The sequence below is a fragment of the Mercenaria mercenaria genome, chromosome 6, assembly GCF_021730395.1.
Source record: "Mercenaria mercenaria strain notata chromosome 6, MADL_Memer_1, whole genome shotgun sequence".
NCBI classification, from domain to species: domain Eukaryota; kingdom Metazoa; phylum Mollusca; class Bivalvia; order Venerida; family Veneridae; genus Mercenaria; species Mercenaria mercenaria.
In genome coordinates this window covers 43460078-43488031 of record NC_069366.1, presented here as the reverse complement: position 1 = coordinate 43488031, position 27954 = coordinate 43460078, and the positions used below count along the sequence as shown (strand labels likewise).

At 37.0% G+C, this 27954-nt stretch overlaps 1 protein-coding gene across 3 annotated transcripts in view; it reads left to right on the top strand.

Annotated features, from left to right (window-relative positions):
* LOC123550543 (nudC domain-containing protein 1-like) overlaps positions 1-27954 on the top strand; it is a 112561-nt gene that overhangs the window by 27287 nt on the left and 57320 nt on the right. The gene's annotated exons all lie outside the window — the stretch shown is intronic.

Here is a 27954-nt window from a genome sequence, read left to right as displayed (position 1 = left end):
CAGGAGACACAATTCTCATAACTATAATTTGAATTTTAACAGAGTTTTGCCCCTTTTTAACTTGGATTTTTTTTTTTACTGGCAAAGCTCAGATTCAGAGTCAAGCACTGAGAAAAGTCGAGCGCGCTGTCTTACGGACAGCTCTTGTTTAGCTCACCTGTCACATAGTGACAGGGTGAACTTTTGTGATCGCCCTTCATCCGTCGTCTGGCCCTGGTGAAAAAGCGGTGTCCGTGACAGTAGTTTGTTTTTTGAGGGCATGCTGCTTAAAAAGCAAATCTATCTTTGCGCATGTCGCCCCTGTTGCATCCGTGATCTTTTTACGGTATGATTTTGCATTATATGACATTTTTTTTCAAAGGGAAGTAACTTTGCATACACACATCCGGGGAACTGAAAAACGCGCGTATTATATGGATCAGTAAAACTTTATCAGGCCCATTAAGTTACGAGACACTCCTAAGACTATCGGGTATCGATTTTTTTCTTGAATTTTTTTTTTTTCTTTCGAGGGGGAATTTTTCTATACTTGGGGGGAAAAAAACATACTATTTCGAGGGGGGAACGGGGCCGAATTTCAGTCCCAAAAATCGGCAAACAAGGACCCTGTGGATCCATCCATCATGGCCATCGAGAGAAACTAGACATTTTTCAATGGGGTCCATTCATCAAGGCCATCGAGAGAAACTAGACATTTTTCAATGTTGCAGTTGTGGGGGACATGCGCTTTTCTCAAAAGCATCTCTAGTTTCTCATGATTCTTTTGACTGATCTTGATTATGATTTTTTGACCTTCTTGTCCTAAGTGCAATGATGACAGGTGAGTGATATAGGGCCATTATGGCCCTCTTGTATTTGCTGAATCTTCTAGGTATATTTTCAAGTTTTGAAAAAGCGGAGTTTAATCAAATTCTACATTGTTGAAAAAAATTTGATCCAAACATGCAAAACTACCTTAAACAACATCTCCTCCTAAACCACCAGGCCAGTTTTGATGAAACTTCACAGGGATGTGCCTTGGATAGTCTTCTTTAATTTTTGGGAAAAAAAATACAGAACTCTGGTTGCTATGGCAACAGAAAGGAAAAGCTTAAAAATTACATAGACTTATATAGAAAAAGCTTTAAAAATCTTCTTGTCTAAAACCACAAGACCTAGGCTTTTGATATTTTATATGTAAACATTGCCTTGTGGTCCTCTACCAAAATTGTTCAGATCATGTCCCTGGGGTGAAAAGAGGCCACGCCCCGGGGGTCCGAAGTTTTACTTAGACTTATATTGGAAAAAAACTTTAAAAATCTTCTTGTCTGAAACCACAAGACCTAGGCCTTTGATGTTTGGTATGTAGCATTGCCTTGTGGTCCTCTATAAAGATTTTTCAAATTATGCCCCTGGGGTGAAAAGAGGTGCCTCCCCGGGGGTCCCAAGTTTTACATAGACTTATATAGGATTTTTTGTCGAGCCCACTTGTGGAAGCGAAGACATAGTTGTCCAAATGGCTGTTCCGTGTATGTGCGTGTGTCCATCCAGATTTGTTTGTCCGGACCATAACTTTGACCTGCATGGAGCAATCTCGTTTATATTTGGCATGAATGTTAATCTCAGTGAGATGGAATTTCATGCGCAAACCGCAGGTTCCTATCGCAAAGGTCAAGGTCACACTTGGCGGTCAAAGGTTAAATTCAATAATGACTGTCCGGAGCATTTCTTCTTCATGCATGAAGGGATTTTGATGTAACTTGGCACAAATGTTCACAACTATGTGACTGAGTGTCATGCGCAAGAACCAGGACCCTAGGACTAAGGTCAAGGTCACACTTAGAGGTCTAAGGTCAGATACAAGAATGACTTGTTTGGAGCATTTCTTTTTCATGCATGGAGGGATTTTGATTTAACTTGGCACAATTATTCACCATCATGAGATGGAGTGTCTTGTGCAAGAACCTAGAATTACTTCCCTTTGTTGTTACTATAAATAGCTTATATTGTAACTTTTTTATTACTGGTCGTAGGGAAAAATCAAGACCACTTTTCTGTAGTACAATATGCATGTTTCATTCAATTTTTAGATGTATTTTGACCTATCTCTACTGGTAAGGATTTTTGTGTGGACTTAGATTTTTTTAAGATTTACTTACCTTTGTTGTTACTATAAATAACTTATATTGTAACTTTTTGCAATCATTTTTTATTTGGCATAAATGTTTGCCTCAATGAGACAGGGTGTCATGTGCAACTCCAGTCCTTTTGACAGCTGGTGGGCTCGACATGTTGCCCATGGGCATCTAGTTTTTAAATCTTCTTGTCTTAAACTGCAAGGCCTAGGCTTTTGATATTTGGCATGTTGCATTGCCTAGTGGTCCTCTACCAAGATTGTTCAAATTATGCCTCTGGGGTAAAAAGAGGCCCTAGCTTCCTTGGGGGTCCCAAGTTTTACTTAGACTTACATAGAAAAAACTGAGGCCCCCGAGGGTCACATAGTTTTTGTATGAGTTATATAGGAAAAAATAATTCAAAAATTATCAGATTATATTTCCTAGACTGTTTGATTATAATTACCTGGTGACCCCAAGTAATTAGGGGTGACTTGACTGTTTACCTACTGACCTACTTTCTTGTTTTTTAAGATACAGCGTTGAAATTTGAATGACAAATACAGTTTTGCACACCGATCTTAAAACTGACCTTCAGTGACCATGACTGTGACCTACTGACCAACATTCTTAATATTTTAGCATCAGTTTGACATTTGAAACATGTAGCTCATATTACTCAGGTGAGCGATCCAGGGTTTTGATCTACTTCCTCTCTGTTATTACCAAACAGGTTTGATTCAAACTTAAAATAGTTATACCGCATCATCAGTCACATCATATGATACAAGAGCCATAACTCTTGCTCCAATATTTACTTAGAATTTCAGGTTAATGTTGATGCACTTTCATTATGTCTCCCACCACACAGTGGTGTGGGAGACATATTGATTTACTCCAGTCTGTGTGTCTGTGTGTGTGTGTGTGTGTGTCTATCTGTCACAAAGCTTGTCCGCACTCTAAGTCGAACATTTCTCATCCGATTTTCACCAAACTTAAACAAAATGTGTTTGACCTTAAGACCTCGGCCAAGTTCAATAACTAGCCAAATTGGTCCAGGCGTCTTAGAGTTATGGCCCTTGAATTACCAGAAATCGGTCTTTTTACTCTTGTCCGCACTCTAATTTGAATATTTCTCATCCAATCTTCACCAAACTTAAACAAAATGTGTTTGACCATGAGACCTCGGCCAAGTTCAATAACTAGCCAAATCGGTCTAGGCATTTTGGAGTTACGGCCCTTGAATTATAAAAAAATTGGCCTTTTTACTCATGTCCGCACTCTTAGTCAAACATTTCTCATCCGATCTTCACCAAACTTGAACAAAATGTGTTTGACCATGAGACCTTGGCCAAGTTCGATAACTAGCCAAATCGGTCCAGGCATTTTAGAGTTACGGCCCTTGAATTACCGAAAAAATCCGTCTGTTTACTCTTGTCCACTCTCTAAGTCGAATATTTCTCAACCGATCTTTACCAAACTTGAACAAAATGTGTTTGGCCATAAGACCTTACCCAGGTTCGATAACTAGCCAAATCCGCCAGGCACTTTTGATTTATGGCCCTTGAATTACTGATTGGATCCACTCATCCAGACCATCTAATTGGATCCACTCGTCTAAAACATCTAGAGAAACTAACATTTTTCATAGGGGCAGTTGTGGGAGATATGCGCTTTTCTCAAAAGCATCTCTAGTTATATCTTTGTTATTACTTAATGAATTTGATTCAAACTTCAAAATAGTTATTGTACCACATAATTGTCCTCATCATATGATACAAGGACCATAACTCTGGCACAAATATTTTTTTAATTAAGTCACGTTCTTACAAAGAATTTCAGTTTAATGTTGATACCTTTTTAGCTCCACTATTCGGAGAATAGGGGGGCTATACTACTCGCCCCGGCGTCGGTGTGACCCTTCTTGGTTAAAGCTTTTCGGCAACCTTTGTTTTTTTGTCATATCTTTGTAACTATTGCTTATATCTTACTGTAACTTCACATAAACATTGTCCAGTATACAAACAATGTATGTATAGGGGCTGAGCCCATTATACCCAAGGTCAAGGTCACCAAGCTGTTATACTTAGGTTATTTTTAAGGTTAAAGTTTTTCGGCAACCTTTGTTTTTCTGTCATATCTTTGTTAATATTGCTTATATCTTACTGTAACTTCACATAAACATTGTCTAGTATGCAAACAAAGTATATGTAGGGGTTGAGCCCATTATACCCAAGGTCAAGGTCACCAAAGTGTAGTACTTAGATTATTTTTAAGGTTAAAGTTTTTCTGCAACCTCTGTTTTTCTGTCATATCTTTGTTACTATTGCTTATATCTTACTGTAACTTCACATAAACATTGTCCAGTATGCGAACAAAGTATGTATGTACAGGGACTGGGCCCAGTTTTATCCAAGGTCAAGGTCACCAAGGTCTTATACTTAGGTTATTTTTGAGGTTAAAGTTTTTCGGCAACCTCTGTTTTTCTGTCATAACTTTGTTACTTTTGCTTATACCTTACTGTAAGTTCTCATAAACATTGTCCAGCATACAAACATAGTATATGCAGGGGCTGGGCCCATTATACCCAAGGTCAAGGTCACCAAGGAGTTATACTTGGAATTATTTTCATGTTAAATTTTCTTCGAAAGCTTTATTAATAGACATATCTCTGGTACTTTAAAAGATAATGACTTGAAATTAAAAATATTTGTTTATAATCATCATCTGCATGTGTAGTTACATACCCCATAACTCTAATTGTATTTTTGACAGAATTATGCCCCTTTTGTACTTATATTTTTTTTTTGCAATCTTTGCTTTCTGGATATTACTTTAACACAATATAAGGTAATGACTTGAAACTTAAAATGTATCTTTATCTCCATCATCTGCATGTGTGGTAACAATCCCCATAACTCTGATTTGTATTTTTGACCAAATTATGCCCCTTTTACACTTAAATTTTTTTAACAAACTTCATTTTCTGGACATAACTTTGGTACTATATAAGATAATGACTTGAAACTCAAAATATATCTTTACCATCATCATCTGCATTTGTTGTAGCAATCCTAATAACTCTAATTTGTGTATTTGATGGAATTATGCCACTTGGTGTATCTTCCTTTTATAGTATAGATCTCTTATTCAGACATATATTCATTTTACTGTCATATCCCCGAATAGTGGAGCGCGATGTCTTACGGACAGCTCTTGTTTCCTCTGTTGTTACTCAGTTGATTTGATTCAAACTTGAAATAGTTATCACATAGCATCACCCGCATCAAGGTTCATAATACTGGCACCAAAATGATATAGTTATGCCTCCCTTTTTACAAGAATTTCAGGTTAAAATTATGATGCACATTTGCTCTATCTCAGTTATTACTAAACAGATTTGATTCAAACTTAGAACAATTGTTCCACATTATTAGCCACATGATATGACTTATGGTGCATTACTTTATTTTTTGCTCACCTGAGCCAAAGGCTCATGGTGAGCTTTTGTGACCGCTCAATGTCCGTCAGCATTTTCTAAAAAAAAAAATCTTCTTGAAAACCACTAGGCACAATTATACCAAACTTCACAGGAATGACCCTTGGGTGGTCCCCTTTCAAAATTTTTCAAAGAACTGAATTCCATGCAGAACTCAAAACGGAAAACATTAAAACAATAAAAACGGCAAGGTGTATCCTTCGATCATCTGTTTTGACGCTCATGAGTTTTGACGCCCTTATTTATTTTGCTGTCAAATAGGTATAAGTGACCTTTTATGATGCCAAATTACACACGTTTGCAAAGCAGGCAATATTTTACCTTGCTCAAATAAAACATTAATGCATTCAACAGATTTACAGTAAGATTATATTATTTTTTCATACTTTGGTGTATTTTTATGTCTTTTTAATAATGCAAAAATCTCCTATCCTTTAAAAACCTAACTCTTTTAGGAGCAACTGGTCAGGAATTCAGATCTTGGTTTTCTCTTTCCCTCAGCTATTTTTCAAAGTCACAAGACAGTTCTTTGACTGAAATTTTGAATAAATTTTAGATTTTTCACTCTCCTGTAGGCTATACACCTTGTATCATTTGAAAACATTAAATTAATTTAATTGAATATGGTTTTGCTGCTCTTTGTCAAATCTTGTTGTAAATAAAGAAGGTCATGTTTCTAATAAGTTTTCACTGAAAGTACCAAAGTTAGAGCTGTTAGAAAGGGTTATATATTTTTGTGTCCACACTGTTTTGATAATGAATGACTGCTATTAACAATATGTAAACTGAGTAAAAAAGATCACATTTTACAAAGAAATAGTAAAAAGTTCACTTAAAAAGATTAATATTAATTTGTTTATTGTCCTTTTAAGTTTCAGGTTTCGACTGCATTCACATAGAATTATACCAGCCAAATATGATTTTGGCCATACAGGCTCCAGAAAAGTGCAGTTTTGGTTAAGAGAGCCAGCCAATCAAAAGGCGTCATTTCTCATGAGCCTTAAAAATATGGATGCCTCGATGGTCAGTCAGTAATAATACAAATATTGACACCTTTTTGCCAAAAAAATTCACAAAACAGGAATAAAATAAAGGGAGACATGCCATAGTTTATAACAGCATTATTTATTTGTTTAATTTATCTATATCACTAATGAAATACATGTTAGACTGCTTAAGGGCGTCAAAACTAATGACTCTAGGATAGAGCCTTGATATTTGGCATGTAACATCATCTTATTTTGGCCCAATCTTAATGAAACTTGGTCAGAATGTTACCCTCAATAAAATCTTGGACTAGTTTGATATTGGGTCATCTGGGATCAGAAACTAGGTCACCAGGTCAAATCAAAGGAAAAGCTTGTTAACACTCTAGAGGTCACAATTTTGATCCAGTATTACTTAATCTTGGTCAGAATGTTACTCTCAATAAAATCTTGGACGTGTTTGATATTTGGTCATCTGGGGTTAAAAACTAGGTCACCAGGTCAAACCTAAGGAAAAGCTTGTTAACGCTCTAGAGGCCACATTTATGACTGTATCTTCATGAAACTTTGCCAGAATGTTAATCTTGATAATCTTTAAGTAAAATTCGAATCTGGGTCACGTAGGGTCAAAAACTAGGTCACCAGGTTAAATCAAAGGAAAAGCTTGTTAACACCATAGGGGCCACATTTATGACTGTATCTTCATGAAACTTAGTTAGAATGTTAATGTTGATGATCTTCAGGTCAAGGTTGAATCTGAGTCATGTGGGGTCAGAAAGTAGGTCACTAGGTCAAATCAAAGAAAAAGCTTGTTAACACTCAAGAGGCCACATTTATGACCATATCTTAATAAAACTTGGTCAGAATGTTAATCTTGATGATCTTTAGGTCAAGCTTAAATCTGGTTTAGAGGTGGGGGGGTGGGGTCAAAAACCAGGTCACCAGGTCAAATAAAAGGAAAAACTTGTTAACTTTCTAGAGGCCACATTTATGACTGTATCTTCATGAAACTTGGTCAGAATGTTAACCTTGATGATCTTTAGATCAAGCACAAATCTGGGTCATGTGGGGTCAAAAACAAATCTGGTTTAGAGTGGGGGGGGGGGGGGGGGGGTGGGGTCAAAAACCAGGTCACCAGGTCAAATCAAAGGAAAAGCTAGTAAACACTCTAGAGGCCACATTTATGACCATATCTTAATGAAACTTGGTCAGAATGTTAATCTTGATGATCTTTAGGTCAATAGGTCAGGTGAGCAATACAGGGCCTTCATGGCCCTCTTGTTTAAGATACAGCCTTGAAATTTGCATGTCATGTACAGTTTTGCATACCAATCATAAAACAGCCTTTCAGTGACCATGAATGTGACCTACTTTCTAATATTTTAGCGTCAGTTTGCCATTTGAAACATGTTGCTCATATTACTCAGGTGAGCGATTCAGGGTCATCATGACCCTGTTGTTGCAGAATTTATTACTAAATACATTTGACACAGACTTAAGTTATGGTCCAATATCTTCATCTAAATTGGAGTCCTTAAACACTTGAGTGACAGCTCCAGCTTCTTCAGATGTGCACAATTTCACTAACCAGCATTGAAATAGTTGAGCGTCATGTCTCCTGTGACAGCTCTTGTTTGTTTTGTTCATTCTGTTTGCTATTGTCAGTAAGATAGTATCTTAGTACTAATAAGGAACTTCACAAAATTCTTTCCCATCATAATACCAACTTAATTGGCATAGGTCCCAAAACTCATGCTTTCATTTTGGTGAAATTATCCTTTAGTGTACTTTAAAATAGCCATATTTATGATAACTTTAAAAGTATATAAGGAGTTTCAAGGAGTTCATAAATAGGGAGCAAAATGGACTTTTTTAGCTCACCTGTCACGAAGTGACAAGGTGAGCTATTGTGAACGCTTGATACCTGTCGTCAGTCGTGCGTCGTCCGTCTGCGTCAACAATTTCTAAAAAAATCTTCTTCTTGAAAACCACTGGGCAGAATTACACTAAATTTCACATGAATGATCCTTGGGTGGCCCCCTTTCAAAATTATTCAAAGAATTGAATTCCATGCAGAACTCTCGTTGCCATGGCAACCGAAAGGAAAAACTTAAACCACAGGGCCTAGGGCTTTGATATCTGGTGTGTAGCATCATCTAGTGGTCCTCTGTCAAAATTATTCAAGTTATCCCCCTAGGGTCAAATATGACCCCGCCCCGGGGGTCACATGGTTTATATAGACTTATAATAGGGAATACTTTGAAAATCTTCTTGTACAAAACCACATGGCCTAGGGCTTTGATATTTGGTATGTAGCACCATCTAGTGGTCCCCTACCATGTTCAAATTATCCCCCTAGGATCAAATATGGCCCTGCCCCAGGGGTCTCAAGTTTTACATAGACTTATATAGGAAAAAAGTTTAAAAATCTTCTTGTCTGAAACCACAACACTTAGACCTTTGATATTTGGTTTGTAGCATTGTCTTATGGTCCTCAACCAGAATTGTTCAAATTGTACCTCTTGGGATGAAAAGAGGTCCTCCCCTGGGGGTCCTAAGTTTTATATAGACTTATATAGGAAAAAGCTTTAAAAATCTTCTTGTCTGAAACCGTACGACCTAGGCTTTTGATATTTGGTATGTGCATTGTCTAGTAGTCCTCTACCAAAATTATTCAAATTATGCTCCTGGGGTTAAAAGAGGCCCCACCCTGGGGTCAGTTATTATGTGAGTTATATAGGAAAAATACTTTAAAAAATCATCTGATCCTATTTCCAAGACTGTTTAATTATAATTACCTGATGACCCCAAGTAATATGATGTCACTTGACTGTGACCTTGACCTGCTGACCTACTTTCTTGTTTTTTAAGATACAGCCTTGAAATTTTGATGACATACACAGTTTTGCACACAAATCGTAAAACTGAATTTCATTGACCATGAATGTGACCTACTGACTTTCTTAATATTTTATCCTCATTTTGACATTTGAAACATGTACCTCATATTACTCAGGTGAGCGATCCAGGGTCATCATGACCCTCTTGTTTATATAATTTACAATTTAAAAAAATTTAGAAAGGTTGATCCTGTGATCATAATGCTTAATAAAGTATAAGATTTTTAGCTTGACTATTCAAAGAACAGGTAGAGCTATTGGACTCACTCATGAGTCGGCATCCGCATTGGCATCGGCGTCCCGAATTGGATAAGTTTTTGTATGTAAGCTGGTATCTCAGTAACCACGTATGTGAATGGATTGAAACTTGAAACACTTATTCACTGTGATAAACTGACTTACATTGCATAGGTGCCATAACTATATTTTGCTTTTTAGCTCGACTGTTCAAAGAATAGTGGAGCTATTGGACTCACCTGTGCGTCCACGTCCTGATTTGGTTAAGTTCTTGTGTGTAAGCTAGTATCTCAGTAACCACTCGTGGGAATGGATTGAAACTTCATACACTTATTCACTGTGATAAACTGACTTATACTGCACAGGTTCCATAACTCTATTTTGCTTTTTTACAAAATTATGCCCCTTTTTCGACTTATAAATTTTTGTTTAAGGTTTTGTATGTAAGCTGGTATCTCAGTACTCACTAATGGGAATGGATTGAAACTCACTGACATGATCTGACATTCACTAAGCAGGTCACATAATTCTGTTTTCTTTCTTCAAAATTATGCCCTTTTTCCACTTAGCAGTTTTTGGCTCACCTGAGCCAGAGGCTCAGGGTGAGCTATTGTGATCACTCACCGTCCGGCGTCTGCCGTCCGTAGTCCGTCGTCCGTCCGTAAACTTTTACTTTAAACAACATCTCCTCATAAACCGCTAAGCCAATTTTATCCGAACTTCACAGGAATGTTTCTTGGGTGAAGCTCTACAAAAATTATTCAAAGAATTGAATTCCATGCAGAACTCTGGTTGCCATGGCAACCGGAAGGAAAAACTTTAAAAAATGTTCTTCTCAAAAACCAGAAACCCTAGAGCTTAGATATTTGGTGTGAAGCATCGCCTAGTGGAACTCTACCAAATCTTCTTCTCAAAAACCAGAAGCCCTAGAGCTTAGATATTTGACATGTAGCATTGCCTAGTGGACATCTACTAAAGTTGTTCAAATCATGACCCCGGGGTCAAAATTGACCCCCGCCCAGGGGTCACTTGATTTTACATTGATTTCTATAGAAAAATCTTCAAATTTTTTAAAAAAATAAACCAGAAGGCCTAGAGCTTAGATATTTGACATGTAGCATTGCTTAGTGGACCTCTACAAAATTTGTTCAAATCATGACCCCCGGGATCAAAATTGACCCCGCCCCAGGGGTCACTTCATTTTACATAGGAAAATCTTCAAAAATTATCTAAAAATAAACCAGAAGGCCTAGAGCTTAGATATCTGACATGTAGCATTGCCTAATAGACTTCTACAAACTTTTTTCAAATCTTGACATCCCCCGCCCCCCCCCCCCGCCCCATGGGGTTACTTGATTGTACAGAGAAAAATCTTCAAAATTTTCTAAAAATAAACCAGAAGACCTAGAGCTTAGATATTTGACATGTAGTCTTGCCTAGTGGACCTCTACAAAATTTGTTCAAACTTGATCCCCCAGGTTCAAATTGACCCAGCCCCAGGGGTTACTTGATCGTATATAGGGAAAACTTCATAAATTTGCTGAAAGTAAACCAGGAGGCCTATATCTTAGATATTTGATATGTAACATTGCCTAGTAGACTTCTACAAACTTTGTTCTAATCATGACCCCTGGGGTAAAATTGGCCCCGCCCCAGGGGTTTCTTGATTTTACATTGGAAAATCTTTCAAAATATTTGTAAAAATCATCAGTTTGACATTTGAAACATGTAGCTCATATTTCTCAGGTTTTATATGTAAGCTGGTTTCTCAGTACCTACTATTGGGAATGGATTGAAACATCACACACTTGTTCACTGTCATGTTCTGACATGTAATGCACAGGTTACATACCTTTAACTCTGCTTTGCATTTTCACAAAATTATGTCCCTTTTTTGACTTAGCAGTTTTTGGTTAAGTTTTTGTATGCTGGTATCTTAGTACCCACTAATGGGAATGGATTGAAACTTTACACCATTGTCAACTGTCATGAACTGATATGAATATTACAGGTTCCATAACCCTGTTTTTCAATTTTACAAAATTATTCCCCTTTCTTCGGGGGCATATTAGTTTTCAACTGTCCGTCCGTTCGTTCGTTAGTTAGTTCGTTCGTTAGTCACAACGTTAACTTTTTGCATGAAGGCACTTTACTCGCGAACCACTGCACCCAGGACCTTCAAACTTCACATGCTGATAGTACTTACTGAGTATACCACCCCTACTGACTGGGGTCACCAGGTCAAAGGTCAAGGTCACAGGGGCCAGTGTTAACTTTTTGCATGGAGGCCTTTTACTCGCGAACCACTGCACCCAGGACCTTCAGACTTCACAAGCTGATAGTACTTATTGCGTATACACCACCCCTACTGACCTTGGGGTCACCAGGTCAAAGGTCAAGGTCACAGGGGCCAACGTTAACTTTTTGCATGAAGGCACTTTACTCGTGAACCACTGGACTCAGGACCTTCAAACTTCACATGCTGATAGTACTTATTGAGTACACCACTTGTACTGACTTTGGGGTCACCAGGTCAAAGGTCAAGGTCACAGGGGCCAATGTTAACTTTTTGCATGAAGGCACTTTACTCGTGAACCACTTCACCGAGGACTTTAAACTTTACATGCTGATAGTATTTATGAGTACACCAACCCTACTGACTTTGGGGTCACCAGTTCAAAGGTCAAGGTCACAGGGGTCAACGTTAACTTTTTGCGCGAACCACTTCACCCAGGACCTTCAAGCTTCACATGCTGATAGTACTTATTCAGTACACCACCCCTACTGACTTTGGGGTCACCAGGTCAAAGGTCAAGGTGTTGCGGGGGCATTTGTCACCATTAGTGACAGCTCTTGTTCTTTTATTTTCATTCAACTGACAAGGCTGTTGAATAGTCAAGCATTGCTGTCCTCCGACAGCTCTTGTTTTTCATAAAAATCCAGTAGATAGAGGGCAATACAGAGAATATGCAGACCATTTTACTTTGTTTTTACAAAAATAACATTACCTTGGCTTTTTGTTGGTTTAAGTCTTTTATGAAGTAAAATATCTTTATTACAGAAGATATTCAAATGATTTACTTGCTGTACTTGCTCATAGTAACAATGTTCATAAGTGTGACAAGATATATATTTCTTGCATACCAGACGGGGATTTCCAGTATTTTTACCGGTGCTGGAAAAATCCATCTTACACCCCGGGGTGTAAGATGACTCTCGTGCTGTAAATGACGTATTAAGAACTACATATATGTAGAAGATTTATGTAGTAATTTATATTTTATTTAAAATCAGAATAAAAATTCAATACCTTGACAGTTCCTATTGGTTCCTGATAGTATATTTCTCGATTCAAATCACGTTATTTTATCAAAAATTCATAACGTTACGCTGCAACTGATAAAACAAAACCGGAACTAAACATTGTTATTTGTTTTGAAATTTCATATGACGTCTTTCCTGTTTACGGACGTTGGTTTCCCGCGCTTTGTTTAAATACACTGCTATAAGAAATAATTCTAAAAAGAAAGCCGTTCGATTGATTTTATTTTTATTATTATTTCTTGAAATCGGTATGCAAGAAAAAGATTCTGTCACTGGTTATAGGTGCAGATGGAAATATCTGGCTCTCGGGTAACTGTTTAGGCAGTAACTCGGCAGGGAGCCTCGTTACCGCCTAAACAGTTACCCTCGAGGCCGGATATTCCCATCTGCACCTACAGCCAGTGAAAGAATCTTATAATCTACCTGCAATATCTGCAGAATTATGCCTCTTTACAACTTAAAAAGTTTAGTTTTTATAAAGTCCATTATCTTCATTATTTCAGATATTCAGTTGAAATTTGCTATGCTTGCTGATAGTGACAGTAGACAGTGTGACAAGATACATAACTCTGCAGTGTTGTCAGAGTTATGCTCTTTTATGCCCCCCACCCCTCCACCACTGCCTTTTTCGAAGACAAAAAGGGACATAGAATTAGGCTGCGTAATTCCGCCTGTCACACTTCGTGTCTGGTCCATAACTCTACCATCCATAAAGGGATTTTGTAATAACTTGTCATAAATGTTCCCCATAATGAGTTGACATGTCATGCATGACTAAGACTCCTAGTTCCAAGATCAAGGTCACACTTAGAGGTCAAAGGTTAACAGGGTCTGTTTCATGTCCATTCTATTACTCTGCCATTCATCAAGGAATTTTGAAATTACTTGGCATAAATGTTCCCCATAATGACACGACGTGTCCAAGATGCAGACCCCTAGCTTCAAGGTCAAGGTCACACTTAGCGGTTAAGGTTAACAGGGTCTGTTTTACTCTGCCATTCATTAAGGGATTTTGAAATTACTTTGCACCAATATTCTGCATAATGAGATGATGTGTCATGCACAAGATCCAGATCCCTAGCTCCAAGGTCAAGGTCACCTTTGGAGATTTTTGGATTTTTTTTGTCTGATCTGTAACTCTTTTTATGCATTGGTTTATATTCAAATAACTTGGCATATATATTGACCATTTCAAGACCTTGTGTCATGTACAAAGGTCAAGACCATAAGCACCCAAGTTAAATTTCTTTTTTTTTTTTGTACATGAAATTACCTCCCTTTTATAAGAAAAAGTACAATACCTGTGTTTTATATAAGTTTTCCCACTAATTTGAAAAATGAAATTATGTTTTAAGTAAAGATGATTGGTATTGATAGATACATTAGGTTGATATGTAGTGCAGCTCTGCATTGGGCAACAGTAAAATTAACTTTTTCCTGTATGTAATTTCAAAACAAGTTGGTTTTTTTAGTACCATTTGTCATGCATTTCATTTATTTATTAATTACCTCCCTTTAATATGATAAACGATTTCATTTTTAGTATGTTTCTCTATTACTTAGAAGATGTTGTATTGGCATGCAGTATGTTTTATGAAAAATGTCCAAAGGTGGGGGATCTTGGTAACTCTGTTACAATTTCTTGTTATCCCCCAGTGAAGTCAAGGGATAACGTTTTGGCGTTGTCTGTCTGTCCGACCGTCAGGAGCCATATCTAGGAAGTGGTTGAGAATATTTAAATAAAATTTCATGTACATGTTCACTACTATGAGGTTATGTGGCCCGTCAAGTTTCAGTCAGATTGCCCAAGTAACACCAGAGTTATGGCCCTTAGAAGTTTCTAGTGTTAATTATATAGAGTACTATAAATATGGCAATTTCTGCTTCATAACTAAGTCTTGTGATATATTTGACATAGAACTTTGAAACTTAAACTGAATTTAGATCACCATAATGTGGTTGTGCACACACAATTTTGTCCAGATTTCTTTAGTAACTTCAGAGTTATTGCCCTTTAATTGTTTAAAAATCCACATATTTGTACATAACAAACTTACCATTTGGTAGAATTTCATAAAACGTCTTTCATTCTTTTCCATGAATATTTATTTTTATAACATGTGAAGTTGTGTTCCCACACCTGGTCACCCCCTTGCCTTGGTCACCGCACGCGCGCACACACACACACACACACACACGACACACACACACACACACACACACACACACACACAACCTCCACAAAAAAAAAAAAAAAAAATTTCAATCCTTGTAGATTTTTAGCTCACCTGTCACAAAATGACAAGGTGAGCTTTTGTGATCGCGTGGCGTCTGTCGTCCTTCCGTCCGTAAACTTTTGCTTGTGACCTCTCTAGAGGTCACATTTTTAATGGGATCTTTATGAAAGTTGGTCAGAATGTTCATCTTGATGATATCTAGGTCAAGTTCGAAACTGGGTCATGTGCGGTCCAAAACTAGGTCAGTAGGTCTATAAATAGAAAAACCTTGTGACCTCTCTAGAGGCCATACTTTTCAATGGATCTTCATGAAAGTTAGTCAGAATGTTTACCTTGATGATATTTAGATCAGGTTTGAAACTGGGTCACATGTCTTCAAAAACTAGTTCGGTAGGTCAAATAATAAAAAACCTTGTGACCTCTCTAGAGGCCATATTTTTCATTGGATCTGTATGGAATTTGGTCTGAATGTTTGTCTTGATGATATCTAGGTCAGATTTGAAACTGGGTCAACTGCGGTCAAAAACTAGGTCAGTAGGTCTAAAAATAGAAAAACCTTGCAACCTCTCTAGAAGCCATACTTCTGAATGGATCTTCATGAAAATTGGTCAGAATGTTCACCTTGATGATATCTAGGTCAAGTTTGAAACTGGGTGACACACCTTCAATAACTAGGTCAGTAGGTCAAATAATAAAAAAACCTTATGAACTCTCTAGAGGCCATATTTTTCATGGGATCTGTATGAAATTTGGTCTTAATGTTCATCTTGATAATATCTAGATCAAGTTCGAAACTGGGTCAACTGCGGTCAAAAACTAGGTCAGTAGTTCTAAAAATAGAAAAACCTTGTGACCTCTCTAGAGGCCATACTCGTGAATGGATCTTCATATAATTTGGTCAGAATGTTCACCTTGATGATATCTAGGTCAAGTTTGAAACTGGGGCAAGTGCCATCAAAAACTAGGTCAGTAGGTCAGATAATAAAAAACCTTGTGACCTGTCTAGAGGCCATACTTTTGAATGGATCTTCATAAAAATTGGTCAAAATGTTCACCTTGATGATATCTAGGTCAAGCTTGTAACTGGGTCACGTGCCATCAATAACTAGGTCAGTAGGTCAAATAATATAAAACCTTGTGACCTTTTTAGAGGTCATATTTTTCATGTGATCTGTATGAAAGTTGGTCTGAATGTTCATCTTGATGATATCAAGGTCAGGTTCAAAACTGGGTCACATGAGCTCAAAAACTAGGTCACTATGTCAAATAATAGAAAAAAATATTTTTCACGGGATCTTTATGAAAGTTGGTCTGAATGTTCATCTTGATGATATCTCGGTCAAGTTCGAAACTGGTTCAAGTGCAATCAAAAACTAGGTCAGTAGGTCTGAAAATAGAAAAACCTTGTGACCTGTCTAGAGGCCATACTTTTGAATGGATCTTCATAAAAATTGGTCAAAATGTTCACCTTGATGATATCTAGGTCAGGCTTGTAACTGGGTCACGTGCCATCAATAACTAGGTCAGTAGGTCAAATAATATAAAACCTTGTGACCTTTTTAGAGGCCATATTTTTCATGTGATCTGTATGAAAGTTGGTCTGAATGTTCATCTTGATGATATCAAGGTCAGGTTCAAAACTGGGTCACATGAGCTCAAAAACTAGGTCACTATGTCAAATAATAGAAAAAAACGATGTCATACTCAGTTCAAAACTGGGTCATTTGGGGACAGGTGAGCGATTCAGGACCATCATGGTCCTCTTGTTTTCAAACCTTCCATGAATATTTATCAACATGCAAAGTTGTACCGTTCTCCCACCTCGCTCCTCCACCCCCTACTCCCTACATTTTTTTTAGCTTACCTGAGCACAAAGTGCTCAAAGGTGAGCTTTTATGATCGCCCTGTGTCCGTCATCGGCACCGTCGTCAAAAATTTGACTGTTAACACTCTAGAGGGCACAATTTTGGTCCAAACTTAATGGAACTTGTTCAGAATGTTACTCTCAATAAAATCTTGGACAAGTTTGATATTGAGTCATCTGGGATCAAAAGCTAGGTCACCAGGTCATATCAAAGGGAAAGCTTGTTAACTCTCTAGAGGTCACAATTTTGGCCCAATCTTAATGAAACTAGGTCAGAATGTTACCCTTAATATAATCTTGGACGAGTTCGAATCTGGATTATCTGGGGTCAAAAACTAGGTCACCAGGTCATATCAAAGGAAAAGTTTAACACTCTAGAGGTCACAGTTTTGGCCCAATCTTAATGAAACATGGTCAGAATGTTATCCTCAATTAAGTCTTGGACGAGTTTGATATTGGGTTATCTGGGGTCAAAAACTAGGTCACCAGGTCAAATTAAAGGAAAAGCTTGTTAACACTCTAGACCTTACAATTTTGGCCTAATCTTAATGAAACTAGGTCAGAATGTTACCCTTAATATAATCTTGGACGAGTTTGAATCTGGGTTATCTGGGGTCAAAAACTAGGTCACCAGGTCATATCAAAGGAAAAGTTTGTTAACACTCTAGAGGTCACAATTTTGGCCCAATCTTAATGAAACTTGGTCAGAATGTTATCCTCAATTGAATCTTGGATGAGTTTGATATTGGGTCATCTGGGGTCAAAAACTAGGTCACCAGGTCAAATCAAAGGAAAAGCTTGTTAACATTTATGACTATATCTTAATATATTAATGAAACTTGGTCAGAATGTTAATCTTGATGAACTATAGGTCACAGTCAAATCTGGGTCAGGTGGGGTCAAAAACTAGGTCACTAGGTCAGATCAAAGGAAAAGCTTGTTAACACTCTAGAGGCCACATTTATTACTATATCTTCATGAATCTTAGTCAGAATGTTAATCTTGTTGATCTTTAGGTCAAGTTCGAATCTGGGTCATGTGGGGTCAAAAACTAGGCCACCAGATCAAATCAAAAGAAAAGCTTGTTAACACTTTAGATGCCACATTTATGTCCATATGTTAATGAAACTTGGTCAGAATGTTAATCTTGTTGATCTTTAAGTCAATAGGTCAGGTGAGCGATACAAGGCCTTCATGGCCCTCTTGTTTCATTTTTAATTTTCCATCAATATTTATAATCAGCGTGTGAAGTTGTGTACCCTCACCAGTTCACCCCCCACCCACCCACCCAACCATATATATATATTTTGTTTCCATTCCTTTTTAGTTCCACTGTTCGGTGTCGGCATCGGCGTGACCTTTCTTGGTGAAAGTTTTTCGGCGACCTTTGTTTTTATGTCCCCGGCATCTACTGATTATCCTGTCCGTTCGACCATCCGTCCGTGTGTTCGTCCGTCAGTACAAGGTTAACCAAATGGGACCGTTCCGTCTAGCATCAATACCCCTAACTAGAACGACTTGATACTGATGCAGATGTAACCTGTGACCATTCTTCATCTTCAAACATCACCTGACCTCAGTTTGACCTTGACCTTGACCTTGTTTTTGGACTTTGGATGCTTTGTATGGGCCATTTCTTGGTTAACCAAATGGGACCGTTTCGTCTAGCATCAATACCCCTTACTAGAATGAGTTGATACTAATGCAGATGTAACCTGTGACCATTCCTCATCTTCAAACATCACCTGACCTCAGTTTGACCTTGACCTTGACCTCGTTTTGGACTTAGGTTGCTTTGTATGGGCCATCTCTTGGTTAACCAAATGAGACCGTTTCCTCTAGCATCAATACCCCTTACTAGAATGACTTGATACTAATGCAGATGTAACCTGTGACCATTCCTCATCTTCAAACATCACCTGACCTCAGTTTGACCTTGACCTTGTTTTGGACTTAGATTGATTTGTATCAACAAGGATGCCACCGGGGGCATCAAGCGTTTATTGAACGCAGCTTCTTGTTCTGTCATATCTTTGTTACAATTGCTTGCTTATATCTTACTGTAACTTCACATAAACATTGTCCAGTATACAAACAAAGTATGTGTAGGGGCTGAGCCCATTATACCCAAGGTCAAGGTCACCAAGGTGTTATACTTAGGTTATTTTTAAGGTTAAAGTTTTTCGGCAACCTTTGTTTTTCTGTCATAGCTTTGTTACTATTGCTTATATCTTACTGTTACTTTACATAAACATTGTCCAGCATATGTACAGGGGCTGGGCCCATTATACCCAAGGTCAAGGTCACCAAGGTGTTATACGTAGGTTATTTTTAAGGTTAAAGTTTTTCGGCAACCTTTGATTTTCTGTCATATCTTTGTTACTATTGCTTATATCTTACTGTAAGTTCACATAAACATTGTTCAGCATACAAACAAAGTATGTGCAGGGACTGGGCCCATTATACCCAAGGTCAAGGTCACAAAGTTGTTAGTTAAATGTTTTCGAAAGCTTCGTTTATAGACATATCTTTGGTACTTTAAAAGATAATGACTTGAAATTAAAAATATTTCTTTATAATCATCATCTGCATGTGTGGTTACAAACCCCATAACTCTAATTGTATTTTTGACAGAATTATGCCACTTTCATACTTAAATTTTTTAACAAACTTCGTTTTCTGGACATAACTTTGGTACTATATAAGATAATTACTTGAAACTCAAAACAGATCTTTACCATTATCATCTGCATGTATGGTAACAATCTAAATAACCCTAATTTGTGTTCTTGACAGAATTATGCCCCTTGGTGTATCTTCCTTTTTAAGTAGAAGTCTCTTACTGAGACATATTTTCATTTTACTGTCAAATCGCCGAATAGTGGAGCGTGTTGTGTTACGGACAGCTCTTGTTTTAGAAATGTTCAAACTTCCAACACGTGAAGTTGTAACCACACCCACCCCGCCACCAGCCGTGTTCAAGATAACTTACTTGATTGTGCTCTCGTAGGACCATTCTGTTCTTTTAAGTTCAAATGTACATGTTAAACAGCAACACTTGGTGCCAAACTACTCGAAGACAATATTTCATTCTAGTTACACTTCAAGCTCACATTTCAAATAACTCCATTTAATTTTAAAAGCTAAGCTTATTAAAGTAAACATATTCCATTCAAAATAAATTCTTTAGTCAGGATCAATGTAACATACATTTATTATGTACACTTTAAACATTCGTTTTCTGTTAAATTGCTTTTGACTAATGAAATTATTTGCTTTTTAGTAACATCCTTAACTTTTTGCCATTCCTCACCACAAACTCTTGCGGCGGGGGATACCAATTCATTGAATTTACTTGTTAACCTAGAAATTTTGATTGAAATTTTTATAAAGACCAATATCTTCTTCATTGATTAAAATATTCAGTTGAACTCATAGTGACAGTTATTACATAAGTTTGCCAAGGTGTGTAAGGCCTATAAAAAAAATCTGTTTGTTTCTCGTATCCCGACCTACCCTACATTTTTGGCCCTACCCTATATATTTTTATGGCCTTGGAGGATATTTTTTAACTTTTTAACAAGATGTTGCAAAACTGCACTTTTTATGCTTTAAACATGGTCGATAACCCCCTTATTTGTATTGATTTTTTGATACAAAAATAAAAAAGTCTCACCTAAAAAAAAAAAAAAAAAAAAAAATCTACCCTAATTTTTTTAGCATGTTTCAGGAAACAGAGATGCTTACAATATTTTCAGAATTATGCCCCTTAACAACTTTGAAATTTTAGTTAAAGTTTTTATAAAGTGCATCGTCTTCTTCATTACTTATTGAAACTTGCTGTCACAGTGACAGTGTACATTAGTTTGACAAGATGTGTAACTCTGTCTGAAATGAGTTATGCCCCTTTTTAATGTGGAAATTTAAGTTAAAAAGTATTTATAAAGTTCAATAATTTATACATTACTTAAGATATTCAGTTGAAACTTGCTGCACCTACTCATAGTGACATTGTAAATTAGTGTGACAAGATGCGTTACTCTACCTACAGTATTTCTAGAGTTATGCCCCTTTTTTAACCATTGAAGATACTATGTTAAAACTTCACACTCATCTTTCAGGTAATAACACAAGATAACAGCATCAAGCCCCATAATACTTACATGAATTTTAACAAAATTATCTCCCTTCTTGAACTTAGAAAGTCAAGGTTAAAGTTTTAAATCCATTTTCCTGAAGAACCTTCAAGTAGTCAGCTCTTGTTATTTATTTCGTCACTTTGACCTCTAGTTGAAAATTTAGGTTTGAATTTATGCGGCCAGAAAGGATAAGCGTACATTATAATCATTACTTTGTCTGTTCATCATATATATTTCCTGTTTGTCACATCTGTCAAACTTTTGTATGGAGCATTTCAATGAAACCTGGAATATAGATAGGTTTGCAATGAGAGCAAGTGCAGAGCACAAGAACCATAAAATTATCTTCAATATTTCTCACATTTTCTCCTTTCTCCATAGGTCTGATATACATTTTGTCTGAATTATGGCCCTTAACTTTGATTTTTGTTGAGCTGGCTTGTGGAAACGAAGACATAGTTGTCCAAATGGCTGTTTTTGTATGTGCGTGTGTCCGTGCGTCCGGACATGCATGCCTGAATGCGTCTGACCGTATTTGTTTGTCTGGACCTTAAATTTGACATGCATGGAGCAATCTTGTTTATATTTGGCGTGAATGTTAACCTCAATGAGATGGAATGTCCTGCGCAGATCCCAGGTTCCTATCTTAAAGTTCAAGGTCACACTTAAAGGTCAAAGGATACAAGAATGACAACTTTGGAGTATTTCTTCTTCATGCATGGAGGGAATTTGATGTAACTTGGCACAAATGTTTACCACCATGAGACAGAATGTCATGCGCAAGAACCATATCCCTAGGTCTAAGGTCAAGGTCACACTTAGAGGTCAAAGGTCAGATACAAGAAGGACTTTGTCCGGAGCATTTCTTTTTAGCTCACCTGAGCCAAAGGCTCAGGGCGAGCTATTGTGATCACTCACCATCCGGCTTCCGTCCATAAACTTTTACTTTAAACGACATCTCCTCATAAACCGCTAGGCCTATTTCATCCAACTTCACAGGAATGTTCCTTGGGTGAAGCTCTACAATTTTTTTTTCAAAGAATTGAATTCCATGCAGAACTCTGGTTGCCATTGCAATTGAAAGGAAAAAAAAAACGAGGGGTCATATGATTTTACATAGGAAAATCTTAAAAAATCTTCTCAAAAACCAGAATCCCTAGAGCTTAGATATGTAGCATTGCCTAGTGGACCTCTACTAAAGTTATTCAAATCATGACCCCGGGGTCAAAATTGACCCTGCCCCAGGAGTCACTTGATTTTACATAGATTTCTATAGGAAAATCTTCAAAAAAATTTAAAAAATAAACCAGAAGGCCTAGAGCTTAGATATTTGACATGTAGCATTGCCTAGTGAACCTCTACAAATTTGTTCAAATCATGACCCCCTGGGTCAAAATTGACCCCGCCCCAGGGGTCACTTGATTTTACATAGGAAAATCTTCAAAAATTTTCTAAAACTAAACCAGAAGGTCTAGAGCTTAGATATTTAACATGTAGCATTGCCTAGTGGACCTCTACAAAATTTGTTCAAATCATAACCCCCGGGGTCAAAATTGACCCAGCCCCAGGGGTTACTTGATTGTACATAGGGAAATCTTCATAAATTTGCTAAAAATAAACCAGAAGCATTACCAACTTTTAGTAACATCGATCTATTGGAAAATCGATAAATTTGCCTATATAAACAAAGAAGGAAAAAAATACTTAAACTTAAATAGAAAAAGTTCTATTTGGAAATCAAAAATTCGATACCCCACAAATTAAAGTTTAATTTATTCCGGATATTATGAATATTTTTTTTTAAAAATATTTTAATATTTGGTTGGTCCTTTTTGACTTTAAATAGACCCACCTCAGTTCATATAGACTCTGAAGGAAACGGCTAAAAAAAACTTTTTCAAATATAACAGATAAAATATTTTCCGCAAAAAATCAAAAATTCGATACCCCTAAAAATGTAGAAAAATTATTCAATTTTCGTTATGTGTAATTTGTTTTAAATTTTATAATGGTTTGTTTGGTCCTTTTTGCATTTTAGTGTGTACAGTGAACATTTATTAAAAAATTCCGGCTTTTTCCGCCGTCATCCGTAAGTACTCGGAAGCTGTTACGGAAAATATTGTCGTCTGCTAGTCTGACTTTGTCGGTACAAATTGTTATAGCTCAAAGCCTATAAATTGTAGGCAACTTCACATTGCATTGACAAAACAAAATTGTAATTAGACAATTTAAAACAAATTAGTTGTTGAACTCAGAAACGCCGAAACCTAGATCCGCTGTCGTTTAAAATAACGCTATGGAGGATTTAGTGTTCAATTCGCATTAAATATACGAATGCTTTTAATTTTCATCGCAAAATATACTTAAAGCAACTAATTCTCATATGTTTCCGTAAAATATAGTCTGTCAGTAACTGAGTGTCAAAGCATTCTTAAGAAATATAACGATGATTAATTTATTAATTTCCAGACACCTGTATTACCTTTTGCCGAATGATCTGGAGACTTTTTTATTGCGGCAGCGGTCCGAGTCCGATCTCCGACGTGGTCATCTTTTTTTCTTCATATGGGATTTTTTTTTAAAAAATAAACAAAAACAAAAAATAATTTTCTATTATTCATAATATGACCAAACTTTAATTTGAAAGATAGCCTTGATGAACTGATAATTCTGTTTCTTTCCGAACCTCCTTTGTATATATAATTCTGTATTCTTAAATGAATGCATGTTTTTGGTACATTCTTTAATCATTCGTTTTAAAAAATTGAGATATCTATTATTTGATTTAATTGTAACAAATATCTTAAAATTACCCTTTGACTTTTATTGTGTATTACAATATTGCCTAGGGGTAAACAATATCCGGTCAGTGTTGTTTCAAGGCGGGTCATAAAAAATATGTTACTCCACTTACTATAAGTGATAGGTATTTTTATGGTTTTATGGTTTTTGCGTTGTAATATATGTCTTTCACTTTCTTCTGTCTTTATATAGTCTTTCCCCTTTCTTTCATGAAATTTGTTTTTACGATTTTTACCCTTATTTCATGAATCGTATGACAGTAGAAAGAATCAGTACAAATTTAGAATTCACATCGTTAACAGCGTTGTTCCGTAAATATTTACTGAGTAAAGATCCTGGCCCAAATTTCACGAAAAATCTTAAGATATTACTTAGTTAAGTCTGCTATTCTAAAATTGAGATATTGATGAAGTTATTGTAATTTAATGTTATTGTTTTTTTTTTCCTGTAACAATATATTTATAGTTAAAGTATACTATGGTAGTAGTATTTGTCACCAGTACTTATTCAAGTCACGCAAATATGATATTTCTATTTAGGCACGATGTAAGAAACTTAATCCTTACCATGCTAAATTACAATAATGAACTTGTCTATCTTTCAATTTGGACAGTACTATTAATTATGAAAAGGGTGCATAAAAAAAATGCTATATTTCTTATGAAGGCTTCAAAACTTAATTACTGACAAACTTTATGTTATGGGAATACATGGGAATTTGCTGTTTTTACTACCTTTTACGATGAAAATCGAAAAACGTGAGTGGTTTAGAATTTTGAAAATATTTTAGAATCAAAAGCTCATATTCTAATGTTCATAATATGTGAAAGAAAGCGCGTATAGAGGAAGTATATAACCTTTCTAAATATTTTAGATAACATATTCATATTCTTGAATATTTATTTTATTTACAGACAGTTTCTTGTGCGTAAATATCTCTTTTCTGTACATAGATTAATACGTTAGCATGATGTTTCATGTATTAAAAAGAAAGTAAATCTATGTGTTCGATGTATAAAATGTAACGATTTCTAAATATTTTAGATAACATATTCATATTCCCTTACAGAAGCAAGCCTCTGCGGCGTACATGCTGCGTATTTGCTGTGTATATGCCGCGAACACAGTAGTACGCCAGAGGAGTGCATTTTACATACACCGCATGCCGCGTACATGCCGCATACTATTTCGACGAGTACACAGCATGTACGCAGGAGGTCACTAGTACACTTCAAGTACGCAGCACAGACTCAGAAAATTTAAGGAGTACACTGCATGTATGCAGGAGGGACTTGTACAAGAAAATAGTACACTGCATGTACACCGCAGATACTTTGAAATTTGTGCAGTACACTTCATATACGCGGGAAAGACTTGTACAATTTCTTTTGGCATTTATACTTAGTTTTTTATTATAAGTTAAAGTCTGAAGTAAACTTCATATACGCGGGAGGGACTTGTTCATTTTCTTTTGGTGTTTATACTTTGAATTTTTTTAGGTAAAAGTCTGAAGTACACTTCGTGCAGGAAGGATTTGTACATTTTTTTTTGTTTTGGAAGCAAGAACTTGATTTTTGAGTAACTTTTATCTTAATAGCATAGAATTATGAATAGTTCAGATTACCGGTATTTTGAACAATGAAAATTTGCCAAACTATCTGCAATGTTCATTTGTGAAGCTTACATCTTCGTGATTTCTGAGCTGCACCTTGCATGCAGTGTAAAAATATATTCTTTTTCATTTTGAATTAACCCTGGAGCTTTCTAACTTGGATAATTGAAAAGCCTTATTTGAACTTCGTTGCATTACATTTTGTAATACATGAAATAATTACCAAGATAATGCCTCAACAGCGCCCGAATGAGAAGAATTAATAGCTCTCACTGTTATTTGAATACTCTTAAGCAAAACACCATTCTATCATGTTTTATAAAGGCTTTAATGCTCATTATGTTAACTCATTAAGGCCTCACCAAATTAAAAAGTTGTTCATCGTATTTGCCGCTCGTATATTTTCAGAACGTTTTTGGCTAATTGCGCTCGCCCCATTGGAAAAAATCAATCCAAAATTTTTTGTTGCGCTACTTTTTACAGACGTAAAACGGTAAAAGTGTATAAATGCTTATATAATTCCAGTCCTAGATTGTTCTCAGATGAATTTTAATCAAAATAAATACATACTAGGCACACATCGTCTATAATAAATCATAACACTTATATTTAGTTGCATTAAAGTTGTTTCCCCTTGATGCAGTTACGCCATTTTCTTCAAATGTTTACCAAATTACATGCTACAAAAATTGATTTATTTCATTGAAAAGTGGATGAAGAAAAGCATACTAATTTATTTGATAACATCAATCTACATTATTTTGGTAAGGGTAAATACTTATTGATGCATGTCAATTATCTTTTTTCTGTTTTTTTTCTGTCCAAATGATCAGCATTTGCGTACGAAAGTTGGTGGGGTAAGGAATTTACATTATCACAGCAGTTTCGCCACAAGGTACACAGCATGTACGCCGCAGGACTCGGGCCAGGAGTACACAGCATGTACGCCGCAGAAGTACACAGCATGTACGCCACAGAAGTACACAGCATGTACCAGGAGTTCTGGTTTGGAGTGGTCTCAGGGGTTCTGCATTGTAGGGGTTTCAGGGTTTTTTTTCTGGATGGGTTACAGTTTAAAGGGGTTTGAGGAGTTGTGGTTTAGAAGGGTTTCAGGAGTTCCTGTTTGAAGGTGTTTCCAAGGGCTCCAGCTGGGAGGGATTTCAGGGGCTGCAGTTGTGAGGGGCTTCATGTGGTCTGTTTTGGACAGGTTTCATGGCCTTTGGTTTTGAGGGGGTTTCAGGGTTCTGGTTTGGAGGGTTTCAGGGTTCTGGTTGGAGGGGTTTCAGTTTGGAGTGGTTTCAAGAGTTCTTGTTTGGAGGGGTTTCAGGGGTTCTGCATTGGAGGGGTTTCAAGGGTTCTAGTTTAGAGGGGTTTCAGAGGTTCTGCATTGGAGGGGTTTCAAGGGTTCTTGTTTGGAGGTGTTTCAAGGGCTCTAGCTGGGAGGAATTTCAGAGGCTCCAGTTGTGAGGGACTTCAAGGGGTCTGTTTGGACAGGTTTTGGAGGGGGTTTCAAGGTTCTGGTTTGGAGGGGTCTCAGGGGTTCCGCATTGTAGGGTTTCAAAAGTTCTGGTTTGGAGGGGTTTCAATTTGAAGGGGTTTAAGAAGTTGTGGTTTAGAGGGGTTTCAGAAGTTCTTGTTTGGAGGTGTTCCAGGGGCTCCAGTTGGTCAGGATTTCAGGGGCTCCGGTTGTGTGGGGCTTCAAGGGGTTGGTTTTGGACAGGTTTCATGGACTTTGGTTTGGAGGGATTTCAGGAGTTTGAGTTTGAAAGGGTTTCACGAGTTCTAGTCTAGACATGTTTCAGGAGTTCCAGTTTGGAGGGGTTTCAGGAGTTTTGGTTTGAATGGGTTTCAGGGGCTCCAGTTTGAAGGGGTTTCAAAGGCAGCAGTTTGGATGGGTTTCAGGAGTTCCAGTTCGGAGGGGTTTCAGGATTTCAGTTTGGATTGGTTGTTTCAGGAGCTCCAGTTTGAACTGGTTCCAGGAGTTCCAGTTTGGAGGGGTTTCAGGATTTCAGTTTGGATGGGTTTCAGAGACTCCAGTTTAGATGGGTTTCAGGAGTTTCAGTATAGAGGGATTTCAGAGACTCCAGTTTTGATGGGTTTCAGGAGTTCCAGTTTGGATGGGTTTCAGGGGCTCCAGTTTGGATTGGTTTCAGGGGTTCCGGTTTGGTTGGGTTTCAAGGGCTCCAGTGTGGAAGTGTTTTGGGGCTCCATTTTGGATGAGTTTCAGGGGTTCCTATTTGGGTTTCAGGGGATCCAGTTTG